This window comes from Oxyura jamaicensis, chromosome 5 (assembly GCF_011077185.1).
Source record: "Oxyura jamaicensis isolate SHBP4307 breed ruddy duck chromosome 5, BPBGC_Ojam_1.0, whole genome shotgun sequence".
NCBI classification, from domain to species: Eukaryota; Metazoa; Chordata; class Aves; order Anseriformes; family Anatidae; genus Oxyura; species Oxyura jamaicensis.
In genome coordinates this window covers 56,849,258-56,874,291 of record NC_048897.1, presented here as the reverse complement: position 1 = coordinate 56,874,291, position 25,034 = coordinate 56,849,258, and the positions used below count along the sequence as shown (strand labels likewise).

Sequence of the window (25,034 nt, the reverse complement as noted above, 5' to 3'; positions counted from 1 at the left end):
CAAGCTGACATTAACACTTAGAAATTTGGGGAGGGACTCTCTACCAGGAAGTGTAGGGATAGGACGAGGGGGAACAGTTTTAAAATAAAACAGGGTGGATTTAGGTTAGACATAAGGAAGACATTCTTCACTCGGAGAGCGGTGAGGCATAGGGTGCCCAGAGGAACTGCCGCTGCCCCATCCCTGGAGGTGTTCAAGGCCAGGCTGGATGGGGCTTTGAGCAAACTGGTGTGGTGGGAGGTGTCCCTGCCCATGGTGGAAAGGTTGGAATTAGATGGGCTTTAATTTAATGTCCCTTCCAGCCCCAAGCATTCTGTGATTCTATGAAACCAAGTATTTAGAGCCTGGAGATGTATATAAACATTTATGTAATCGTTGGCATGAAATGCTTCATCATCATGGACTCCAAACTTGTGTGGTCTCTGACGAAGAGGGGAAAAAAAGGTTGGCACACAACTCAGCAAGAGACTTGGAGAGCACAGCTTCTTCCTAACTCACTTCAGAGGAAGAGCATGTCCACAGGTAGCTCAGCTGCGAGCCCACACTGCCTTCTCATGCCAACGAGCAGCAGTCCTGCAGCGGGCTGTGTCCTCATACAGATGGCCATCAGCAAACAGCCAGGCAGCTGCTGAATCCCACGTGCGGCAAGCTAACCCTCTTCTACCTTCTACACTCTGTTGATCAGCGATCAATATTTTCAACAAACAGAACAGCATCCTCATGACACCAGGACACCCACAGCTGCTTCTTTCTTCCACCATTCAGCACTGCTGCCTGTAGCAACTACAAAGCATTCCATGTGGCTTGTAAATGGAAGTGTTTACATCTAAAACAAATCTAAAACTTTTTGTTGTTATTTCCTAGGTCTAAGATGTCCAATTACTTAAAAAATGAAACATGATGCTATTTTCTTCCTCTGAAATGGTTTTCCTAAGGTTCTGAACAACTGCAAAGGCAGTGCAAGAAGTCATACCAATAAGACTTGCCTTACAGACATAAGCTTTCTTGATCAAAGCCCATTAAAAATATTTAACATATTTAAATGCCAAAATAATACATATTTATCTCAACAGTGGAGTTAAATCCTACCGAGAGAATGCTTTTGTTTAATAATAATATATAGCACACAGAAAGCCTCTACTGAGAGAGGAAAGCCTTGTGCTAGTCCGTGCAGTCAGAGACGAACCTATGACGGGTTTCCAATCTAAATACGTAAGGTTCAGAAAGAGTTAAAAAGGTCTGTTGATCTCTTAACTCAAGGTTTTGGATACAGCGGACGCTCCAAGAACAAGCGTTCTCCACTTTTTCACAGCCATTTGATATTTCTACAGCAGTTGGTTAATACACAAACCTAGAGTAGCAATGCTTTACAATAGTTGTGCGTTGGTATAAAGAACTACCATGAGGAACAGCACAGAATCCAGCCCTCCGTTTTGTGAACTCTGTACCATAGCTACACTTCAAGATTGACAGAGTTTCACCTCGCGTGTTTGCTTTGTCATTTGTCTTAGGTCTTAAATGGCAACACTTCTACACAGCTCCCGTTCAGAGGCAGGTTCAACGAGCTCCTAGAGCCCATCTTCTTTCTCTGGATACTGAGGCAGTTTTAATGTGCCCTTGGGCTAGCAAAGGGTTAAGAACTTTTCTTATGTTCCTACTGGGTTGTAAAAGAAACTGCTGAAGCTGATCAATGACCACTGTTAAGACCTGGAAACCAATTATAAACCTGAAATTTGTGATGAACAAAGCTCTGAAACACTAGGATGAAAACTACTGAATTAGTCCAGTTCATTAAAATCATTAATAGTCATGAAATGAAAACCACCAGAGTCCAAAAAGGCTTAATGCCCTATCCATATTAATTAGATGGGAGCAAATCTGAAGTGAAAAGCAGCACATGCTTTGTAGAATTAGCAATTGCTCTCTACAGACTACACAGATCTCTATTAAAATTCAGTTTAATTAAAATTGATCACGTTAAGAAACTGATGTGGTTAATTAACTGAATTCCTGGACTTCTTTTCATACATTTCACAAATGCATTGTACACCGCTTTCCTGGGCGACAGCTTACATTGCAGTGAAAATCCTGATTTCACAGGTTAACGCTGCGTGTTCCGGGAGGCCGAAGGTTCTGCGTCCCGCCAGGAAGCATGGGCAGAGCCGAGAAAACAACGGGCCCTGGGAACCACCGAAATCTGCCCCCGAAAGCCTGGCTGGCATCTGAACAGTCTATCTTGTAGATCAGCACAGATCTTTGGGCATACCCACGGAGATGTCTTTTAGAGCTTTCCTAAGGTCCACCATTAGAACTGAAAGCACGTAACATACCCTGTACCAGCAGACACTGACCTAGGCAGGCAAAGGATCTGGTCCGTGCAATTTGTGATTATAAACATGCAGAAAATCCCAGATTTTAAAGCACATTGTCCCCACGCATTTCACCAGGATGGATGAAATAATTGGGGCTTAAGTTAGAGTTGCCCAGAAACTTGGGGTTGGCACAAGCATCAGTGGTCTCTATGTTTCCCAGAGGACCAGCAACCTGGTACCTCCAAGAGTTTGCAGTATCATGTCTAAACAACTAGGTAACGATTTCCAGAGCTTTAAACTTGGAATAAACCACTGCTACCCTACCAGCTTCAGGAGATAAAATTAACTGGATGCAACATCCTATTTTCACAATATTGTTGTTTGAAAACAAGCACCAAATGAAAAGGCGTAATGAGTTGTGCCATCCCATTTTTAGGAAGCAGATTCCATGTTTTTCTTTTCTGTGCCATTATTCATTGGTGGCTTTTAGTCTGTGGAAGCAACGCGGTCATAAAGTACTGCTGCAAGGGATTCTTGTGTTTCAGAACATCACTTCTTACAAAATACCAGCAAAGAGCCCAGTGCCTGCCCCTCACATCATGCCATTCAAGACGACATCAATGCAGCTACTGTTTGAAAGGAAGCAGACAGACAATCGGTACTCACACAGCATATAGGATCATGCTGTAACATCCAGATTATCATCTGAACTGCCAGCAAGGTGGCTTTTCAGCAGCACTGAATGTGGAATCCTCCACGGCTTGTAAGCAACAATACTTCTGGATGCAGCTCAGAGGTACAAAACAGTATTTTAAGGGTGGACAACTGCGGCCAGACAGCTCCTGAAGGAGAGTGGATCAGTGGTCTGAAAATGACAAGAAGTCTACATGGATGCTACAATCATTACCTAAGAATTGTAATGCCACAAGTATATAATGCATAACTCAGCTTTACACGTGAATTTTAAACACCTTTCACTGAGATCCGAATCTATCCGAACAATGCCACTAAACTTAGCATAACCACATCTCGTTCCTTGTCACTTCCATCACCTAAATTCTAACATTTTCTTCTCAGAACACATTTTGCTACTTGACAATTGCTATTAACATTCAGTGATAATGACATGCTTCATATACAGATGTTGCATCCAGGCCACCCGTGTATGTGGATGGACAAACATATGCCCTTATCTATGTACGCTTGTATAGAACCAACTGCAGTTAATTCCAGCACTTTTTTTAAAAAGAAAGAAAAAAGCAACATCAGACTAGGATATAAGATACATGGCTGACTCTTAATTCCCTCATGGCCAAACCCTTGTTAATGTCTTGGCCTGTTTCAGTAAAATGATCATGGTTCAAGTAATGTAAAACACACGCGTTCAATCATTTTCCTTTTCCCTAAAGGCAAACACTTTCTTATCATAGTGAAACAGGAGTCCTATGTTGATACACTGGAGAGCCTAAGTTCTTTTAAGCCTCATCAGAAAACTGAATACTTACTGCAACCTATCATTTGTACTCCGTGCTCGGTACAGAGTAAAACAAAAGCATAATGCTGACTGAACCTCCTGCGTTTGTTTGCATTATTTTGCATTGCATAAGCCTAAGCAGCTGCCTTGCAAAATGAGAATACAGAAGGAAAGATACAATATCAAACAGAAAAACTTAACACCAGGAAAACAAAACAAAACAAAACAAAACAACAAACCATAACACATTACATCTATTTATATTTAAATCGGAATTTCACAGCCAATAGTTAAAATACAATTGGTTGAGATGAGCTGCTCGATGTACTTGCTTTGGAAGGGGGGGTTATTTTACTAAAGCACTTCTCCCAGTAACCCCAAAGAAGGCAAGACCTTAACACAGCAGGTGTGCACTCCTTCCTTGAACTGTGTCTTTTTATAATCCACTTTTTATAATAAAAAGAGAATACTCATATTTTAAGAAGTTAAGTGACAGTACAGGCACAACTGGAGACAACGGAATACAGGAAACCATGATAATTAAAGCAGGTTCTACACTGGTTAAAAAAAAACACCAGCAACAAACAACTACTAAAAAGCCCTTTTAGAAGATTATATCATAAGTTGCCTAATTCATTTTTCCTTACAGATTCCTGTACTGATCTTCAGTTTCTCAAAGAGGTGCTTGAAAACTTCCAAGGGCTACCAGGTCAAACTGCATCATTTCCCTGCGTAACAGAATAACAAACTGGAGTTGTCCCTTTCAAAGCAGAAGTCAGGCAAGTTCACAGGAGTCATGAGAGGTGACAGAAAGGGAACAAGAAATGTATGACGATCAAGTCCACCCTTGTACAGAACAGGGCCAGACCTCAAACCTTGAGTGACTTCCTGAGCACTCACTGCCTAAGGCTCTGGCATTTTCTGGAGCAGCTCCGGCTCTGATCTCTCTCCTACCCTGCTCCAGAAGTGCAACTCCAACAGCTCCCAGCTCACCAGGACTACCAAGGCACACAAAGGTAACAGCAGTTATTTCCAAAGGGGCAACAGAAAGTCCTTCCCCATTCATCTGTGCACCATCCTTACCCTAGCATCTTTCTCCTCAAAGGCAACCTCCAAAGAAGATGCAGTTAAAGCATCATTGGAGCTCAGGGATACGGCTTAGTGGGTGATATTGGTGGTAGGGGGAGGGCTGGCCAGATGATCTTGGAGGTCTTTTCCAACCTGAATGATTCTATCGTTCTCTGCTGCTCCCTACAAGCTGCCTTTGCTTGCTGCTAACATGGTTTAAACACATTAGATCCATTTCAGCAATGGATGACGTGACTTCCTGTAAGCAGGTTTAGAATGAAAGATGCCATTAAACAGCTAGAGGGAGCAATCTTCTCTACAAATAAATTAAAAAAAAAAAAAAAAAGTTCAGATTCAACTTGCATTTCCCACTATCTTCTGCTCCATAAATGAAGAATTCCCATTATTCAGGCCTTTTTAGCACAACCTTAGCCTACAAGTGCTTTTCTGGTAATTATTAATACATGTTTTATGTAAACTTCTGTATACAAATTTCAGCGAAAAGAGGATGGGGTTCATGAAACAATTCCATGCTATCAACAGGCATGCCACTACCAGCAAATCAGAGTCCTTAATTTCTCCTTATGAAGGAAATCACACCTAACAGAACTGAACGATACCTAACATGCAGACCAAATCTCCACCAGTTTTATAATCACACGAAGCTACTGTAGCTATTAAGTTCGTGGCATCACTCCAGATTTACAGATGAAACAAACAAAAGGAAAAGAGAAAAACCTTGATTTGCCAACATAAATACAGGCCATGCAGTAAGTATTCTATTTTAAACAGATTAGGAGGACAAAAACCCAAGCAAACAAAAAGCACCAGTTTCTTCTGTAGTTAAGAGCCTGAAACATCAGAACCAAAGACACGTTCACCACAAGGCTTACTTAAAAATCAATAATTGAAAAGTAATATACTCCTTTAGGTTATCAACATCAACAGTCAAATTGTTTTCTATTACTTTCATATGCCTCATACACAAAGTATTTAAGTTCAATAACCCTCCATCTGGCCTTCTGAATACATCTTGGGTCCATTACCTGCAGCAAGGTACAGAATGAAGACTTTGGCTATGGACAGGGTAGATGAAGATGTAAATCATTTAAATGAACACGTGGAAAACTGGAGGCACTGCCAGAAAAGGTTAGCGCTGGATCTCATTTCCGAAGTCTACCAGAAAGCATTAAAAGGAAACTGCACTACAGAAATACAGCCAACTCTGGAAAAAAGTGGCAGTATTAATTCCCAGTAAAGCAACACTAAAGCTACACAAGGGTGCAGTTTAGCCCAATATCTCGTCAACTCATTAGCAACCCAAAGAATATAGAAAAATCATGTTTCTCATGCCTTTCTGTGCACATATTTAAAGATTACATGGAAGATTAAGGATTGTTTCATTATTTCTTGATGAACTCATCAGTAGACAAGGTGAAGTAACAGCTGCACTCAAGACGTAGAGCTGACACATACTTCTCCCTTTCATAACTTTGTTTTTGTAACAGGTCGACGGCTATAGTCCTTAATTTCAAAAATGATTATTTGTATTCTTGGGTACTGAGAAGCAGTGCTGGTTTCATACAGTGAACATTAACTACTTTCTGAAAGTTCAGGCCCATAAGGCTGTTCCAAAAAGCATGCTTACCTTGGCTGTCGTCATCTAACTGGAAGAAATTCTTGGCAGTGCCTAACAGGCTTGATACTATCCTGTGTTTTATCATCTTCTTTAGTTTGACCCTTCTTCCTACAAGAATTGTCAAAATCTAAAATGCTTGAAGTGGAAACAGCCCAAACTAAAATTTCAGGAAAATTAATTAGTAATTGGATTTTATACGTGAAATTCTGCCACACTGTAATTACTTTTTGAAAGAAAATCCCCTATTCTTCTTGCAGTTTGGAAAGGTAGTGCTTACTTTGGATGTACAAAGTATGTAAATGCTTCATGTGGATTATGTACCTTGGCATGCTATTCTAAAAAGACCGTTATTATAATTAGCTAAATACATCCAAGACTGTTACTGGTAAAACACAGGAATTATTCCTACAGTCAGATTAAAGTCTACATCTTGCCTCTAAATGGAAAAAATTCTTAAAAGATTACAAGTTAAATCACCTAGAAAGACGGACACGGAGGATGCTGGACAGGATGGTGGATGATACGTACGAGGCACCCAGCCTCAGTAAGTTCAGCTACAGTTCATCAGATCATACCAGACCCCGCTTCAGTAATCCATTCTTGTGCTCTGCATGGAACAAGGAGCTTTGTAGCAACCTCTTGCGTTAATTTTGCATGAAAACACCATCTGGCCCTAAACAACTATCTAGGCTATGGATCTGTTATAGCCTAGATGTGGTCAACATGATATTGAAAGGTCAAAGAGGGGTCTAATTATACGCCTTAGTACTTAGAGGCCACGGTCACTGGAGCATGAACATAATCACTCAGGCCAAACGAGAGTCATTTATAATTTTAATTATCAGTGAATCAGGCATCTCTCAAAGAGTTGTTCCATGTAAAAGAATTATATGATTGTTGCTCAAAATATCTGTCTTGTCTTGTTTGTCTCTAAAATAACCCCTTGAGATAATCTCCGGTAATTCGTTGTTGATATATTTAGAATCCATCAATCTTCTCAATCAATGCATATTAGCATATTTGGAGTATTGTACAATTACCCACAAAAAAACTTGCATTACAACAGTATTGAGCCTAACAAAAAAATAAAATAAAATAAAAACAACACAAGAATTCCATCCAGACCTGAGCAATATCTGACTATGGCTGACTGAACAATTCCCTTCGCTCCATTCCCATTCCATTCCATGCAGCGTGTACAACACACTACGACATTTTCACAAGTCTCTTTGCTTCATTCATGGAACTTGGAGTTCTTCTGGGGAAGGAATGGAACTGTAACTAAAGGAAATCCACTTTAGCTGCTAAAAAAAAAAAAAAAAAAAAAAAAAAAGCTGTGTTTTGAAAGAATCCAGGATGATACAAAAAAAAAAAAGATATGTCAGCTGTTAAGTTGACCTAGAAAGCTTACACAACCTCATGGCCTGCCACATAAGCTATTTGCTGCACAAATCACTTTTCACCTGCCTCAGATGGTCACTAATTCCTCAGGTGTTCTTTTGTCAGTGCTTGACTTGAGACATGGGGTTTGATTTAGAGAAGTATGAATGCAGTTCTGCAGATAGAGCATATTCAAATGTGACCTCAATGCAAGTTCAGCTTTCAACATATGAAGTACCAGTTGCCAGTAAGATTTCTGCAGTAGATGTCCTAGGCATTTTACATTCAGCTCCCAAAAATAAATTAAAATAATAATAAATCAGTGCACTGTTTTGCAGCTCTTCCAGAGCTTCCCCTCCCACCCCTCCACCTTCCCCTCCTACTCATCCAGCATTCACCAGTTTTTCTTTCCCACTGGACACCCTCTGTGCTCCCCACCTCGCCCCTACCAACAATACCTAACCACCTGGAGAAACCACAGCTCACAGAGGTCTGGGAGCACAAACAGAGCTGTTACTGGAGCCAAAGAGGACCTCTGCAGAGCTGGTCGCTTCCAAAAGCATGGCTGCGTTAGATAATGTTGCTGTAATCATCAGTGAAAGCTTATGAGAAAGCTGTTAATTTAGTGTAAGCTATAGGCAGTGGACACAGAGATAAAACATCCACATTAGGAGATAAAGTACTATTACAAATATATTTATGCAAGTTGTAAGGGACATGATTTGGTAGTGCTAAAAATGGTGTACTGTGATTCCTTTATTAAATAAATAATCCACTAGTACTTCTCCAGGAAAACAAACAAACAACAATAAAACCCTCAGCATGTTTCTCTGTCGAATGCTGTCATGCCCGGATAACAGACTTCCGTCTGTTTTGGTCTTCAGTTAACTTGAATGTCACTGTACCTGTCAATCTGTTTTGCATAATTAAAAGCGCACCAAGTGTCATCAGCACTTTCTTTACATGATACTTCAGGTACTGCTCCCTTATTTGTGTGAGGAGCACAGTGGCAGTCACTCCCTTGCCTGTAGGACACGTGGAGATGTGTGAGGGGAGCTCTTAGCCTGTGCTGTGGGGGAGGCTGGGCTCTTGTCCCTCCAAATAATCTCAGCTGGGTGACAATGGGGAATGACACCACATCAGAGCAGCTCCTGGGGAGCATCCAGCTGCACTGTCAGCCCAGCTGCCTTCTTGAAGCCCAACTGTCCTCTACACCTGCCCTCTGCCAGGTTTCTGACGTGGCCTGATAGCACTTCAGACAGCGTATCAAGCACAAGGTGCAACTGCTCCTGCTCGGTGCCTATGCTTCTGGCTGCTTATAGGGCTACATTTTCCATCAAAGGGCCTCAAGGGCTCCCTTGCAGTGTTAACCGGAAAAAGAAAATAGCCTACAGTTCAGCATGTTACATATGCTCATATTTAACCAACTTGAACTTTCATGGAGACTACTGACATGCTTAGAAGTTAAGAAAGCAGCTAGTATTTGTGCTGAAGCCGGGCATTGACAGGGAGAATGCCCTCAATACTCAGCTACAATGCCTCCACTTTCCACTATCATATCCATTCAACACTCGGCAAACACTGAACCCTGGAGCTCCACCACCACCAAGACAGGACAGCCTACACGGTGTACACACCATGTGGCTGAAGCATGCTCAGACATGCAGAAACTCCCCCGCCCCGGTCACCCCATCACCAACCCCGCTGGCCCACTGTACTGTAGGTCAGCTCCCCTCTTGCTCAGACAGCCCTGGCTCCTTCTGGAGGAAAGCAGGAGTAGTGGGAGACGATGGGCGCTGAGCCCAGGGCTGACTGGCAGCACAGGTCCCGGTACCCACGGCCCGCAGCACAGCCAACATCGGTGTCATCATCGGTGTCATCATCAGTGAGACACCAGCGTCGCGACGCACCGCTGGATATACTTGCTCCACGAGGTAGGCACAGCCGTGGTGACCGTTCCTCTAAGCACCGTGCACACAGAGCCTGTAAAACAGGCTTTCAATGGTAATAAATGATTAGCATTACGATTTAAATCTCGGGAAAAAGATTTACCTCCCCCAGTGTTTCAGTACTGAATTGAATTTGCGAATCAGAACAAGGACGCTTAATGCATTTGACCAAGTCTAACGCTATGTCTTGAGCTGCCATTGTTACCAGCCATTTTAACCTAGGGTAACAGGGATTTCTCCCATGTTTATATATGGCTAGACAGAAAAAGAATAGATAGTTGTAGAGTCAAAGCAGCTAGAGTAAAATGCAGAACTAGAATCAAAGACAAAGATAATTATTAAACAGAAAAAGGTAATACATTGGATCATTTGCTTCCATATTTATGCTTTCAATCGTTAATCAAATCCATTTCCATTTCTAATTTTACAATTTTTCTTTTCTTTTGACCTTTAATAAAATGTTTCAATTGATCAGGGTAATAAAAATGTGAATTATATGAGCTGGCACAGACAAAGAAAGACTGTTGAGTAATCTGTGTTTCAGATATAACAAGGAAAATGCCTGTGATTAAGTATGGGCACAGAGAAATCTGGAAAAAAATATCCAAGTATCATATATTTCTTACTTAAGAATTTGACAAAGAGCTTTTTATTTTATTTTTAACCACGAACCACCAAAATTAAAGGGGGTGGAGGGGGGTGGGGGGAAGGGAGCAGTAACTGTCATTCAGTTGACATACAAAACCTATTTGTTTATTAATATATATATATTTTTAAGGCTCAAGTAAAACATATTCTCATCTGTTCTTGAGTTTTGTTTCAACTGATTCCTAAACACTAAGTTGTTTAAACTGTTTCATAAGATAAGCACTTAAAGTTGTTTTTAGGGGTTTTCTAAACACCAGCACAGTACTATGTCAGCAGGAATGTAATCAAAGCAAACAGCCTGGCAAAGCCCGCTGACCAGCAATATTATTTGTTTCAGTAGCTTTCCTTTGAATAGCAAGTATTGATTTTCTACATCAGAACTCTTATACAAAGAGCATTAAAAGAGAAATTATATTTTCTATTTTTTTCTCCATCTTATTAAGGAGCACTGCTGAAGACTAACAGTAATCACCAGAGATTGAAAATTTTGAGCTGAATAGATCGATCATTTAGGAGTTCTAGGAAAAAATGTATTTTTTCCCTTTTTTTTTCTTCTCTTTTAAGAGTTCTTAGAATGAGGCAATGGCACTTCTGCCAGAGAGAATGTCTTCTTCCTCGGAAGAAGGCAATTAGCTTAAATGCATTTATTCCATTACTATCTGGCCTCAGCTGTCTGTGTTCCTCAAAGCATTCCTCACAAAGCTCAGGTAAGCAAAGGCATCATGGAAAAAAAATAAGGCAAAGCAAAGTAAAACAAACAAAGCGCACAGTGAAGGGCACCAGGGGACTGGTGGAAAGAAGAGCCCAGCCTCTGGGAGAAGAGATCAAGGGGAGATGTGTGTTTAAGAGGCAAAGGATGGAGCTAAGCAAGCACAGGAAGAATGGGAAAGCAAGAGAAACGCTGCAGGAAGATGTTCTTTGGAGGTGACAAAGGGAACTATGGCTGCCAGAAAACAAAATTTAAATAGGTTCGGCCCTTCAAAAGACTTTTCAGTTGTTCTTGCGTATGGATATTTTTCTGGAGAAATACATGGCAGCTGGTTTTACAGGTTTTCTTACTCCTCCTGCAACAGCCACAGACTGACATAACATAATTACCAGCAGACATGACAGTCTATGAGGATTTACAGTCCTCAATTAGCAATGCTCTTCAGCATCTCTCAAGGAATAACAGCATTTTTTTTTAATCATACTATGATAATTTTGGTCCACTGTTACATTTACATCACCCTATTTTAATTAGAGTCAAGAGATACATGGCAAAGATTCATCCCCGCTGCAGTCACGGCACCGTTGCCACCAGTCAGTTGAACCAGGCAGACTGGGGTAACCCTGCAGGTCATGACCGACGGGATCGCTAAGGAGACGCGAGGTAACACATTCTCCTCGCGCTCTGACTATGCTCCTGGGGTATGCCCAGTAAGAAACACGGCGCTCCGTAAAGAACAAGCAATGACATTTAACTCCTAGGCTTCTAATCCCAAGAGGGAATTCGGATTTCAGAGTCCGATGTCTGCAGAGAATGGAGGAACTGGGCATTTCAGAGCAGGATTCAGAACAACCAGTGCACTGAACCCAGAGAAAAATCTGAGCTCACAGAATTTCCTAAATGCCAAACTAATGCATTTATTCAGCAAGGCAGACAAGTGCCAGCACAGAGTATTGGACCTTCTTCTCAGGGTAGTCTTCTGCACTTATTCTCCAAGAGGCTTTTTTTGCTTGTTGCTGTTTTGTTTTCCTAAAATGTGATATGACAAGGTGGTGGTTGTACTACTCACCGTCATACACCATCGTGACACACACACTTTTTCTTAGAGTGTAAGAGGCCAGGCTCAATGCCCTCCTCACTAACAAGGCTCACGTCTGTTTTCCAGCCCCAAAGAGAGTGCCTGGCCTCCAGAGTGTATATCAAGCTACGACAGTTCCTCCTGCCATTCCTCCCACTAACTCTGTGCTGTTATGCACAAAGGGTTGCTGATCTGAAGGAAGAAGCATGGGAAGGAATGAACACAACTGGCCACCTATAAGGACAGGGTAAATTGCCCCCAGGTTCCCAGATTACGATCTCTGTTTCTGAGTCTATCTGGGATTGTTTCCACCCTAGTGGCAATTTTCAGTAAATGCATTAATTGTCAGAGGAGAGACTCATTCCTAACACTGCCCAGCACGTGTATTACCCCACTACCTCAATCACTCAGCTGTTCTAGCCGGTACACTGTAACATCATCCTCATCCTGCAAATTCCTGCCTCTCTTTTATAATTACTTGCCTTCAGTTTTCTGTCTTAGAATTCACTCTTTTAAGCACTAACACATTTTAGGTATCATCACAGAAACCCATGGAGAAAGTCCCCCCTCTGTGCTCAAAGAGCCAACAAGTGACTAGAAACACCACCTAAGAGAGCCATATGGGGCTCGAAGTCACAAGGACAGTAATGGGGTGGGGGAATCTGATTGAAGGAGAACAGCTAAGATGAAAACTTCACCCCCAAGTGACCAAAATCTACTTAACCAAATCTAACACAAATCCACTTAACCAAAATCTAACACAAAGTTTGGATTACTACAGCGCGCTGGAGTATCAGCACCAGTTGCTGAAGGCTCTGGACTAATAAAAGAATATTCAAACAAAAAGCATATTAACTCAAAGTGCACATTTTTATTTAATTAGAGGTAAAATAGAAAGAACAGTAATAGGTCAATAATAATGACTTATTACTTCCTTTATGTGGCACATTTACAATAAATGGTAATTTACCATTAGAGAGACATATTAAATTTTTTTTTCTGCTAAAGAAATTAACATTAGTCATGTTGAGAAAGAGAAGGCTCTCCATTTCCAGCTTGAGGATTTGCATTCAGCAAGGCAGTCTGCGGATATTACAGACCCCATTCCCCCTTTAGCAATGCAGGAAGAATTAAAGCATAACCATGTATGACATCATTCCAGCTGTACGCTGATGGGCTACAGATCGTTTCATCCATGCTATTTGAAAAACATTCCACTTTCCAGTCATTAGACTTGCTAAATGGATTCACCTGCCATACCCTTGGAATCATTAAAAAAGAAAAAAAAATCTTTGGCACGCAAGAGCCTTGCTTTAATTTTATTCTCTTAGCTGATGTACTACTACTTCAAATTCTTAAAAATAACTAAAAACATATTTTTCACTTCTTCCATTGGAAAAGAAAATCTACATCTACATTTCCTGCTTTTTCTCTTGCTCTAGGCTTATTTCAAAGTTTCTGATTAACTATCTCCAGAAAACACATACAGCATGGCTTCCCAGACAAACCTTGTCCTGACAGCGGGGCTGTATTGTGCCTTAGTATTTTTAAGTAGCTGCCTGTTAGCCTGTTGCACAGAAAGGGGGATCAGTTTAACAATCTGAAGTCTATTTCGGGTAATTTTCTTACTTATTTGACGTGAAAATAGAGAGCTGCTATTTAACACTCCTTCCAATCACAGGAAAATATCACACAATTTGTGCACTCATTATGGCTGCACTCTTAAGTTCAGACTCATTTAAAAGCTTCAACTCTTCAGGTGGGATTTTCAAAGCTGCCTCCAGGTCATTAATTTCTAATTGGACACCCCAACCCTCTAGGCTAGCTTTGAAAAACTCATCCTAAATGATCAATGTTCTACTTCCTAATAACCTGGTCTGCAATACAGTCACCAGGACAAAACATTTTGCAACTGGAGGGAGACTGCTGTGAACACGGGAGAAAAAAGGAAGAAATTGTGTTCTGCAGTTTTAATAACAATATTATTTCCCATTCCCACCCTGAGGAGTGAAAGGGACCAGACAGATGATGGAGGGAGGAAGAGGGAATCTTTAAAAACAACCAAAACGGGAACCCAAACTTCATCCATCCCTTGAAAACAGAACAGATTGAACAGCACCGCACATGGCTTAGGTGTACGTTTAGAGTAAGTTTAAAACAATATGGTCCAGATGGCAAAAAAACAGTTTAAGAGGACATTAAAAAAAAAAAAAAAAGGCACCATTACAAATGAAACCCCACAATTTTGAAGTACAGAGGATGGGAATTTTAAAAAGTAAGTTAAATATCAATACTTAACCCTATTGGGCTAAGTACGTTCTAAGCACTAGTTACACGTAAGATTAGAAGATTTCATTCAGGATATACATCAGCCTGAGTGACCTAATGAAATGGAGACAACTAATTACATTAAGTCTAAGGCAACAGTAGGAAAAAAATGCAGTGAAACATTTGGGAGTACTCACCAATTCAAGATTGTAAATAATTTGAAACATACCTCTCCAAATACACCAGGAAAGGAGATCAGAGCACTGATCTAGACCATTCCTACACTAATTAGCAGGCATTCAAACAATCAAGTTTTCTAGGAGGTGGGGGGAAAAAAAACCTAAACCCACTCGCATTTAAGACTGTAATTATTAGTTTCTTTCTTGGAGTTTCCTAAATTCTGGAACAGCTGTAGAACTCAATAATTACTTTGTGGAGTCCTTGCAAAGTAAATATCCTTAACCATCTCAAAGGAGAAAAAGGATTCCATAAAAAGGATGCCATTAAAAACACAAATCTTTGCTTTGAAATCCAGGTAATTCAGTCTAATCAGAAGGAACCCTTATGGTTCAGCCTATTTGTTTTACCTGCCGCTCTGCGACTTGACACAGCTTAGAGTACTGTAGTTCTTATCACAAAAGCCTTGATCCTGAAAACACTAATTACACATTGGCATTCACGGGCCAGGTAGCGCGCTCTGATGTTACACTGGGCAGAGCACAAAGAACAGCAATACTGGCAAAAGAAGAGCTAGGAACAAGCGTGGCTACAAAACACATTTCAGAATGCAAACCAAACAGCTGCATAGGGAAGATGTCCATGTGCACACTTAAGGCTTAAGGCTACAGGACACTCAGTGCAATGGTCCCAATTATTGTATTGTCAAATGTTTAACCTACAGATTATTTTAAGTGACAAACCAAAAGATTTCCGTACAACAGCTCATAATAAGCATCAGTGCAAGTTACTGGAGAAATACGACTCTTGGTAAACTTTGTATAGCTGCCAGGTTCAGATTTTCTAGTATCTCCTCTGCCTCTGCCTCGCACAAGTAACCTGATGACACGGATTATGCATGCAAAAATACACAACAGTTTTTTTCATAAACACCTTTTTTTTTTTTTTTGTAATAGGTGTATCAAATACAATCAAGATATCAGTCAAATACTCTACTACTAATACTGCTCAGAAGCGGACATAAGTCAACAGATGATGTCTGGAAAGTCATACCACTATAAATTTTAAATATTTCAAAATGCTTTAAATAGTTACATTCAAAATATAAGATCCAGGAGAAACATTTGTCACTGTTTTGTTTTATAACTCCATTTGAGGGCATTGAGGGAAATTTGGCATTGTGAAGGAGTTCAGGCTATACAGTGAAGAGACAGTATAAACTGAACAGGTGAAATTCCTGAGTAAGGTCAGCATCAGGATTTTACCTGCACACAGTTCTCTTTGTGGCTTTGTCCAAAGAGTTAGTTCAGATTCAATTAATTCTATATTCTCTGTTTCAAGCTGTGGCAGCCCAGTAACACTGCAATTGACCATATTGGGACATTCTTTGAATACTTAATAAGCTTTTCATTTGATGAAACCTTAACGAGGTTTTCATTTATAGTATATCAATAGCTGGTGACATCCTTGCCTTTCCTTAAAAGTGTTCTCGCCATAACACGTATAAAACTCTAAAGCTGCATCCAAGACCAGTAATATGTACGTGTATATATACATATATATGTCATAATCCCTGGTGTTGCTTTCCTGAGCAGAAGACCATTGTACATTGAGCAGTTAGTCCATGTGCCAGCTCACCTGAGCAGTCCCCGGCCTGTGCCGCACTGTCTGTACAGCCTGACCTTCAGGCTGGGATGTGCTCCGCATACCCCCTAGCCATAGGATAAACTTTGCTGGCTCAGGGTAACAGAGGAGCAGCTCCCACTTGGCACCAGTGATTGCACCACCTGCATGGCCTTGCCTTTATCTAGAAGTGCAGCAAGAATTTCACACGCGAACACCCTTTTTGTTTGACAGAAGGAATGAAGAATAGAGTTGTTTTCTTGTTGGACAAGCCTACAACAGCTTCAATGGCCAAAACGGGGTAACCCTTTCTACGGACGGGTCTGTGTGGTGTGCAGCATGGGGATCAGAGTCCCATTTGACACTGTACAGCTCAGGGCTCCCAGTATGGAAAGGGATGTAAGATCATCTATACTATTATCTCTTTCCTTTTGGTGTTAGCTTCAATAAGTAACATTTTAGATGACACTTTACAGAGTCTGACTGCCTTTCCTACTGGGATCATAACAGATCAGCACCTCCTGGTACAAAACAGTCTCAAAATATATTTTTTTCTAGCAAATACAGGACTATTCTGCACTTCTCATGCCCCTGCATTAAATGTACTCGACCTCTGTATGACCACGTAGTCTTTACATGGATAGCGTACATGTATCAAGAGAATACTTTAAATGCATCCAACCACCAGGAAATTCTCAGTATCTGCAGTTCTTCACTTCTCACTAACACAGTTCTGCACGCAGCTGTACAAGTTCACATTTCTCATCAGCATTTCCCACATTTATACTAGTAGCCACTTCTTAAGTATTAGGATAGCCTTTCAAAGTTTTATGAAAACGTGGAGGACAAGAGTGAAAATGAAGCGACTAGTTAAAAACTGAGAGTTAAAGTGAGAAGTTTCATTGTTATTACTTGCCCCGAAAGACTAAATATACTCACATAATATGGAATTAAATTATTATTTTTAATTCAAGTACACTGCTGCAGCCTCACAGACCTCAGAACACTTTAAAGAAAATGAGGTAGGTGCTTTACAGGAGAAAAGAAATGGGATTTTAAGTTAATTCACCACAGTGTAAAACATGACACCAGCCGAGAGACAGCCGTACTTAACTCACCCATGAACAGATGAGATTACAACTATATGATGAAGTTGACCATGACCTACTGCAAATTATGCATACCTGTACCAGGGCAGATCCATGTGCAAGATGTTCCATATCTCAGACTTGCCCGAGTTGGGCAGGAAACTGCTTTCCCCAGTCATTTGTAAAACATGATTTTAGAGGTAACTTTAACCTGACACTTGATTCCTTATATCAAAGGGGGTGTAGCCACTGTAAAGATAATTCCACTTTCCCTAGCAAAGACAGTAGAAACGCTTCACAACTGCAATTACAGTGTTTTGGATAAAGAAATCCTGCGTGTCCTATACATTAGCCTCATGGCTGGAAGGGATGAGACAACATCGCATTGTGCATCAGTGATGAGAGGCAACGCCGTGACTCCTTCTCTGCTGCTGTTCACATGCTAAAGCCCAGGGTCTACCAAAGAGCAGAGTGCTCAGAAGAGAGGTCTCTGCATGCACGTGCTTCTCAGTCCCTACTGGTTTCCCCTCACGGTGTGCCAAATCACCCCAAGAAGCTCCCCTGTGAATATATACAATTTTCCACAGAGTTATATAAGCAATTGAAATCTAAAGGCCCATGACCACACACATTTTGTATACAAAATGCTGTAATCTTGCAATCAATACACGATTTAACGCAAAGCTAGAACAGCCCTTAGGGGAGGGGGGCTGTGCTGTGAACGCTTAGTTAGGGTGACAAGGTTTGCTGCTGTCTTTCTGCTTCGTGGAAATGAACAGGACTTTAACGTTACTGCTCAACAATGCTATCTGATGGTCACAGTGTCTTGGAGTCATCAAAAGCGACTATAGAAAAAAGCAGTCAAGGCAACGCTTGAAAACAGAGCATAAGCATACCTGCTTGGTTCAGACACCCACATCCTATTCCTCAAAAGGGAATTTGCTGCCACACTTACCGCAGCACTGACAGTAATTTTTGAAAAGTCACAGCAAGCTAGGAGAGACAGCCTGCTTCACCCCTCCTCCCCCCCAAAAAACAACAACAACCAACACAGCATTGCTTTGCAGAACTAAACGATGGGCGTACTCCTGATCATTGCTGTTATCAAAGTGTCATTATGTAGGAACAACATTTATCTGCTTTCAAGCTTGAAAAGAGCTTTGGAAAGAAGTAGGATAGCATCTACTGAGTACCACTGATTTACAGAAACTATTTCAAATTTAATTATGTCAGTTATGTACTCTTTGTCATCTGATAAAGTTACATTCACCTAACTGAGGATTTTTTTTAAGTGAAGTTTCCAATACTAACATCTCTTTTACATTTAATTAGACAATAAGGAATTAAAAGTCAGCTAGGTAAAACCAGAAACAGAGTAAAATTAACTTGAAATCATTACACATCCAGAAATCCCATATTTAAACAAGCTGTTACCCTTGTCCTTGCTGCTCACCAGCAGTGGTGGAGACAGAGCAGTGAAATACACAGATGATAGCTCTAGCACTGTATAGCAACTGATGTGAAGCAAGGTATTAGTTCAAATAGAGAAATTGTCTTCTGTGGCAATAGGCAGGTTGTTATTTTGGTTTTAGTTAGCATTTTCATTTGTTATTAGGACTACGGTGTGAAAAAAATGTACCGTGGTCTTTACAGCTGGTAACAATTTGGGATAAACGGCAAAAATGCATGAGATTACAAAATTTGAAGAAACTAGGTAAATTAGAAACACATGCAAAGTTAATACATGTGGCAAATATAATCCCAAGTACAGATGGAAGACGCAAGCAAGCAGCATAGAAAGCAAGCTAACTATCAAGGAACAACATTTCCTGACGAGCTCTTCCAAGCCCTGTTAGCTAGGTTAAAGAGCTTTCTCGGTGCTGGCCATCCTACCTCGTAGGCAAAAGAAGTGATGTGCCTATTCTTCAGTTTCCAGTTCAGAGCCAGGCCCATTATAATGTAAACCACTATTGATTTCAGTTCACGTTAATACCCTGGACTGAACTGTGGTGGTGAAGGGCTCCAATTCATAACTCCTGTCAGATTTAGCTGCCACAGTGAAATCCACAGAGGTTGTGAATAAGAGACCTTAGAAATCATTTCAAAGTGAAACATGATTCAAATAGGCAGGTACAATTTGAGGATATATACACCAAATCACAAGGTAAATTATCAACTAGCTCTTCTTCTACAATGGACAGAGACAGTTTAATTGAATGGATACCACAAAGAACTACAAGCTCAGACAGTGAGTTATGAAACCACTGCCTGAGTGGCAGGGGAGAAACACAACTGAGGCAGTCAGCAACAATACAAGCACCTTCCATGTTTTGGGCACTCGTTCTGGCCTCTGCATTACAACATAGCAGGCCTTCAGGGAACTAGTTCTCCCCTTGAGAATTACAAGAATCCCCTTGTAGCCTCACAGCACACCCTGGGTGGGCAAGATTACCAAAAGCAGTACTGCTAAGAAGTCTGTGACATGCAAACATTGCACAAGCTACTTGTGGATCCTTTGGCATCTTGCCTTTTTGTGCTTTTGCTTCCCAAGCCTACATCTGTTCAGACCATAATCTTCTATTTATACCCACCCTCCAAACTGCAATGGTTCAGTTCCTTGGCTGAGGCCAAGCGTTTAACATCCAAAACAACACAGCAATTCACAAACATATAAAAGTCTTAAGATTCATTTGTCCAGATTTAAATGTCTGCACTATACAAGCCCACTTATGGATTAAATGAATCACAGTACAGATTTATTCTGTCTTTCTACAGACAGAAGCCCACAGTCTAGACATCTAGCCCAGAGGTAGCTATTTATCTAACTACTGACATCTTCAATACAAGATTAACTCTACCTCAAGTCACTATAAGAATAACTAGAAGGAAAGGAAAAAAGAATAAGGACATTAGATCAACTCTAAAAAAAATCCTTCTGTATATAAAGATTCCCCTATCTTGGATTTTTTTTTACAAGGATTAGGCAGAAGCTTCTAGCAGATGTCCTATGGGTAAAGTTCTGCTCAGACAGGAGGAGTTGATGATTGAGCAGACTTCCTCCATCAGCAAGTCGCACTGTCATTACTACCTCAATTGGTAAGAGCAGTCAGTTTATGCTGCCTCTTGGCATCTAGAAATACTTCTTCAGCAAACGACTAACCACAAACAGCCTAAAATTCCTCCTGTGCCTAGACTACCACTGTGATTTAAGATGCTGAATCAAGACTAAAACAATACAATTAAATCAAAAGAAGACAAGAGGCAGTCATAATCTCACTGTGTTTGCATCTACTTTTGCAACATTTTACACAGACTAAATTTTGGCAGGCAAGCACTGCTGTCATATATACAGAAATACTTGTATGAAACAAATGCGTCCAAGCACTTTCTGCATGCCATTGTGTGCGCGTAAGGTTTGGAAATGCAAGCTGTAGCTAACATATACATACAGGAAACCTGGGGACACGCCCAATTCATAGCCCTGGGGAACCTGGCAGTTCACAGGGGCAGTATCAGAAGATGAGATATTTACAGGGACAAACTGGCACCGCTGAGGCAAATACTAATGAAGCAGTGTCAGGGCCGGGCCCACAGGGCTGAGGATCTTCTACAGGTATTTTAAGAGAAACCTATGATCTCTAGCATCAAAAGCCACTGAAAGATCAGTAAGAATTAAAATTGACAATGTGCCAGAATCCACCTACTATAAAACAGAAGGTCACTACAAATCCTCATTAAAGCTGTCTTACTGCTTTGGCCTGATGGAAATTTTTCAACCAGTTTATTATTACCATGAAGGTAAGGGCTGTAGTTGCCCTGCCACAACCTTTTTCCAGGACCTTTGCTAGAAAAGGTAGATCTGAAACAAGGTGGAAATCTGAGGAATTGCCTGTGGACAGCAGAAGGCTGCTTAATCAACTGCTCCGATCTCCAGCAAAGAAGAAACTCTTACAGATGCCATCCAGGTGTTAATGATAGATATTATAAAAGAGAACTGCTACAGTACATCTTCCAAGGACTGCTACAAAAGACTTGCTGGCAAAAGATCAAGAAAACAGCTTGCAAGTGCAGGACCATATCTGTAATAACAGCACAATGTGACAGGTTTAAAATCCATGAGCTGTGCTGAAGTACATAGTTCAGAATCCCAATGACCCAGCTGGAACTGAAGTTGTTGAAAGCCTAAGCACCGCAGGAAAAGATCCAAAAGCATTTCACATCTCTTCACCACTAGACCTTGCACTGGGAACACCAGCAGCCCAGATCGCTTGCCCATGATCAGTTGGTTTCCACCACCACACCTGGAAGACTTCAGCAGATATGAATACTATAAAATAATCAGCCATAACAGGAAGGTAACAGCAAAACCACAAACCAAAAATGCCAAGCCCACCACTTAAAACAACAGGACGTGCTAGCAGCTGGGTGTACAAAGGGGACAATGGCAATTTCACCTGAGTGTCTCTGGCCTTTGAGGCAATGTTTTAGCAGGCAGCGTGGCCATCTACTTACAGCAGTATGGTGATTTTCTCCCAGCTCTGTCCCTCTTGTCGTCTCTTCACTTGTTGTGGTTCTTTGGTTCTTTTTGCTTGCCACACTTGCTTTGGTTTTCCTTCTCCCCTGCAAAGGCAGAAAGGCCTTTAGTTTGAAGTTGTTTATAAGTCTGATTTAAGAGAAAAACTTAACAGAAGTCTCTTTTAGCATAGAGTTTACATCTCCTTTGTAGTACAATACACTCTTTATCAACCAAACGTTTACACAAAAACATCTAAAGGCAAGAGAAAAAGGAAAATACATATAGCTATAGCTATATGTATTTCCCTCTTCAAAACCCCAGTGAAACAAACAAGCATCCAATCTCCCCAGCATCTAATACCCTCCCAAGCCCTAAGGAGGGCAAGGGAGCAGCATTTCATTAGTGCCCTCTGGGTTAAGTTTGAGAAGGATTAGCATTTGTTCGTATCTTTGGCAATCGAGCATTGCTGCTTTCGAACACTGTCGTTACGAGTGTTTTGTCGTCTACAAGTTAATACAATGAGTTTCTCTTCTCTGTCGTTACGAGTGTTTTGTGGTCTACAAGTTAATACAATGAGTTTCTCTTCTCATCGTTTTAACACAGATCTTCAACTTAACTACATCTGACTCGGATGAAAACTCTTCATTAGCCTCACATGAGCTCGCTGAGAAACCGGTTAACAGACAAACCTTTCTGTCCTGGGTACCATATGATGCTTTTTTCTCAAATGTCGTGGATTAGGGTGGATGCCAGTTATCCCACTCCTGTTTCGCCTTTCCCATTATCTGATTCTGTTTTTTCCAACAATGGTTTTGCTGGTTCCAGACTGGAGTGAGCAATCTGCTTCTTAGTAGCACTTCAGTTGAGCCAAGGTTAGACCAAATTTAATCTTCTTTCAGAAATGGTAAATGTATTATCAAATATTTGCAATAACAGAAAGTGGCTGAATGTCCTACAGGAAAGCTACTGGGAAAGGAGCACGTGCTCAGACTCTAATCCTGAGGAACGAACTAGGCAGAGTATTCTGAAGTCCTGAAAGGAGAAATAGTGATGCCTAGAAGAGGTGGTGTGACAACAAATGTTATTAGAGAAACGAGAAACCATACTTGGGCCAACAGTAGTGCCATGTCACTAACTTTGTGTCACAAACTTCTCTTTGTTGCATGGCTCACACAAGAAATAGACACAAACACAGAGAAGCAAAAAATAAGGATCGTCATGTATCTCCTCAGTTCTGACTCAAACAGAAAGCAATCCGCTACCTTGTCCTCTCCAACAATACATATTTACAATCTGGTCCACAGAGGAAAATACTTCACCTTCCCCTTCAAAAACATACAGTCCTTATTTGGGATGTAAAAAGCAGACGAGCTATTACCATGTCATTGATTATGCTACTAGACGGTGTTCATATGCCAGGACTACAAAACAATATGAGAAAACATTTTAATTAAAAAAAAAAAAAAGTAACAATGAAGAAAAATGCATTCTGGTAGAATTTCTGTCATTCTTGCATGAATATATGTATGCTTTGATAAGCAAGATAAAGAAGATCTAGTTACATTGTCCATAGGCAGAATATATTTTCATTTGTCCATAAATTGCAAGCCAAACTTGAGCACAGACATTGCTTGCCTGGAAGCTTACCAAATACATTTTTCTTGAAGTAGCAAAGTACATCAATAATATTCCTCCAAGTCTTTTATTTCTCACTTGGTAGTGATTACTTTACTTACTCTGCATCACCACTTCATCTTTGTAAAGATGCGCGCGGACCCAAAGCAAGCTCCTACTTCAGTACAGCATTTGAGCACATGCTGAACTTAAGCACCAGAAAATTCAGCTGAGTTGTTTATATATTTGCTCAAATATAATCAGACACAACCAACAAAAACGCTGCAAACAAGGTAACACTGAGCACACCTCACCTGTTCACACCTCACCTGTTCACTGCAACTGAGACCAATGGTTCAGGCTGACCCTGGCAACTCCTGACTGCTTTTGCAAGTAGCTAAGCATCCTCAGAATCACAAGGCAAATCCCAAAACATCCCCCATTAAGGAGGGAAAAGGCACTTCTCTGGCAGAAAATTATACAGCACTGATACTACACAACAAACAGCAGGAACATTTTGCTATAACATTAAAAGAAACGCTATTAGGAGTGCCTATAGCTGTGTGAATGAAATGCTGAAGCATGAATGCTTAAAATGAACAAAGAAGCAAAGGAACCACCACAACAGACATGATCAATTCAATGCTCTCCCTCCCACACTCATTTGTGGTATATGATACTGTATTTGTATAAACAAAACCACCTGACCTGGGTAATGAAATGGCAGCCTAACTATAGCGAAAATCTCATTGTAACATTTAAATGCTGACTTCTGCTTAAAGCACAGGAGTTTGTCTCTTACTTCCAAGAACACTCAGACATAACTAGCCAGGTTCTATGGTGCTTCACAAATGAAGGAGATAGCTTCTGTTAGCTCAAAAAGCCTCAAATAAAGAAAACTCAGATATATAGCAGAATAAAAACAGCTGATAAAGAATATTCTATCTCAAAGTTCATGTCAAGCAGCAGCAAAAACCACAAGATGGTGATAACAGGTATTGTCAACCTCAGGTCAAGGATACTTGCTATATGCTCTGTCAATACACTGTTAACCATGATTGATTTGGTCCAGTGACGGATAATCTATTATGCACTCATACTCCAACCCTACTAAATCAGAGATAGTTTGCCTAGCAGAACAAAATGACACAAAATAGGAGAAAGTACAAAGACAAAATAGTAGCTTTCTCTTCATCCAACTTATCCTCCTACAAGAGGAGGAAACCAACATACAGCAAAAGCTTTAGCAAAATGCTAGTTTAAATCTTTCTAGCAAATGTAGAGGAGGAGAAGAATAATGTTGTAAATGAAAGCATACATTGATGGAAGAGAAGCAGTAGAAGAAGTCCTAGTGAAATGTCAGAGTCGCAAATAGACTAAATGCAAAGAACAGAGGGAGAGAAGTAAACTTCAGAGTCAAGCTGTGTAAATATATTTACATAAACCCTGGGGGTGAGCCTGGTTCCATTCCCTCATTGTCATCAGCTACTG

The 25,034-nt window shown here is 40.7% G+C and overlaps 1 protein-coding gene across 1 annotated transcript in view; it reads right to left on the bottom strand.

The window, feature by feature from the left end:
* MPPED2 (metallophosphoesterase domain containing 2) overlaps positions 1–22,033 on the bottom strand; it is a 182,358-nt gene extending 160,325 nt beyond the window's left edge. Inside the window, exon 1 of the mRNA XM_035327976.1 lies at positions 21,926–22,033. The gene's annotated coding sequence lies outside the window, so the exon portion shown is untranslated. The remainder of the gene's footprint in view (positions 1–21,925) is intronic.
* Positions 22,034–25,034: the final 3,001 nt, after the last annotated feature.